The following is a 2,614-nucleotide window of genomic DNA, read 5'->3' on the forward strand; positions in this document are numbered from 1 at the left end:
TAATTCCATGAAATAAGAAATTCATTGAAAATGTAGAGTTGTAGTAAGTTGACCACAAATCAAGTCTAATACAATTACCTAAGTCAGTGGTTCCCAAGCTGTGAGGCGCACCCCCTAGGAAACTAAGTCCGACTTCAAACGTACTCTTGAAAGTTTAATAGTAGAATGCACAAGGTGCAATTTCTAAATTGGGTAGGTGCATCATCAGTTCCTCTTGTCATGTTAGTCATTGTATACATTAGAGAGCTATTTATAACTTGTCAGACATGTCCAGATCAACTAGCCCACAACAGCTAACCTTTTTTTGAATGTAGGTTTTTGTCACTCTTATCAAATGAATACACATTAGACATGGAAAAATGTGAAGAATTGCTAGAAAAGTAGCTTTAAAACTGCAATATTTTCTTTCCACCCACCCCAGCAAGATCTGAGATGATACTGGCATTCATCCAAGACAAGAAATATGGAAAATAAATATACAGGAGGCGACATAACAGTTAGTGGCAGAAAAAGGAAATGTGAATCACAATGCAAAGTGAGGCTATTTTAACTCATTTGTCAGTACAGTAGGTCAGTCAGCCCACAGAACTAGAATGTGATTATATTTCTATGATTCGGCCTCTAACATCAATGCTTATGCAATAACATCTTATGGCAGATGTCTGGACTGAATTTCAACTATGCACCTATTCATGTAGGTCATGAATGTGCATCAGTGTTAATCATACAATTAAACTAATAGCCTACACAAATAAAACAATTGTAAAACATGAAGCAAATTGTGGTTTCTAAAAGTTTTTTATTATTATTTTTATATTAAAATCAATAGTAGATTTAGACTATCATGGTTACAAGCAAAACTGGGTTGTGGCTAGATGGAATACAGCTACAGACCAAAAGTGACATGTTCGAGTCGCAATGGGGACAACTGTAGCATTTTTGCTAACCCTTACCGAATTCTCCTGACGTAACGTCACTTCTGTCCATAGCTGTACTCTAACATAAACCGCAAAACTGTGGTACAAACTCTGAGCAGAGTTGGTACCTGTGAGAAAAAGGATTTTAAAAAAGAGGCACAATTACACAAGCAGACCCATTTTCCAATCAATTTTATTTTTTTTAAACTAGGCAAGTCAGTTAAAAACAAATTCTTATTTACAATGACGGCCTCCTGGGGATCACTGCCTTGTTCAGGGGCAGAACAACAGATGTTTTACGTTGTCAGCTCAGGGATTCGATCCAGCAACCTTTCGGTTACTGGCCCAACACTAAATACTAGGCTACCCTGCCAGTTCACAACTGAACCTAGCCAAAATCACATCTGTACATTTTCAAGGCTTATTATCCATAACAGTTCTCCAACTAATTGTGCCTCCAAAAAAATAAAAAAAAATAAGAGAACGACAAAAGTATAAACCCAGCACAACATTTAAAACATATATGACAACTGTCAAGATAATGTATTTGAACTACAAATATACATTGCTAATAGAATCAAGTTACTGTTAGTTTCAGCAAGATATACTTCTGCAGATGTTCTTATGAATCTTACCAAGAGATCTATTACAGAGAATTTAGCAATGACATACAGCATTCCTACTGTGACAAATATTCTACACTTGGGGAGTACACACACACACACACTACTACATGCTAAATTATCAATTTAAATACCATACAACATCAGAAGCATTACATCAAGGGCAGGAATTGTGTCGTTTTTAGAATGGGTTTTAAATAGAACTCATCAAGAGTTGTAAGGATTTTCAAAAATAATTTGGAGTTAACCTTACAAAAACCACAAATAAACGTTAGGTACATTTCCCTCTCACTCCATGCATTTGGCAAGTTTGGAAGGAAATGTATATCATTGCAGTGTGAATATGATGTGTTTATGGTGTTTGGAAAGAGGGTTATACCCATTTTCTCAGCGGCATTGGTAATCATTGAATTGGTCTGCATGCGTCACATGCAGGAGTACATACCTCAACACTTCAGTGCAGGGATGAGAGATCTCTGCCCAGCAGCCCTAGCGACTCTAACCGATCTCTATGCCTTTCCTGAAGTAAAAATAATCCTAGTAAAAAGCACCACCACCGGCCAATCCACTTCAATCAAATTCAAACATGGTCGTCGGTGACCATTACTGAGGACAAAGCCTTATTGGCACTGATACCTCAGTGGCTAGTGCAGGTCTTAAAGCAAATCAGTCACTGTCCAGAGAAGTTCTCTGGGAACTGGTAAAGAGTTGCAACGCTCCCAAGCAGCGTGCAAACATGGCAACAGGAGCCGAGAGGCAGCTCGAGTGAGCTCAAGTACGTCTGAGATTCAGCACCATGGCTGGTGAGTGGTGACAACCTATCAGCTGTTTGCATTGTTTGTTTAAAACTCACTCTCCAATTAGTGCTCCCTTCAACCTTCGGTGATATAAAGGGAACTGTGCGGTGGCACCACTTTGGAGAAATCAAGGAAACTGATTATGTGCAGAGGCCCACCACTTCAAGATTATCGTCGCTTTAAGTGTTATACAGGGGTTGCCATGTTTAAAACCTTGCCTACCTTGGTCTCTAGTGAAAAATATTTATGCAGTTTCCTGGAGCTCCATGGTTAATAT

This window comes from Oncorhynchus tshawytscha, linkage group LG09, assembly GCF_018296145.1.
Source record: "Oncorhynchus tshawytscha isolate Ot180627B linkage group LG09, Otsh_v2.0, whole genome shotgun sequence".
Taxonomy (NCBI): domain Eukaryota; kingdom Metazoa; phylum Chordata; class Actinopteri; order Salmoniformes; family Salmonidae; genus Oncorhynchus; species Oncorhynchus tshawytscha.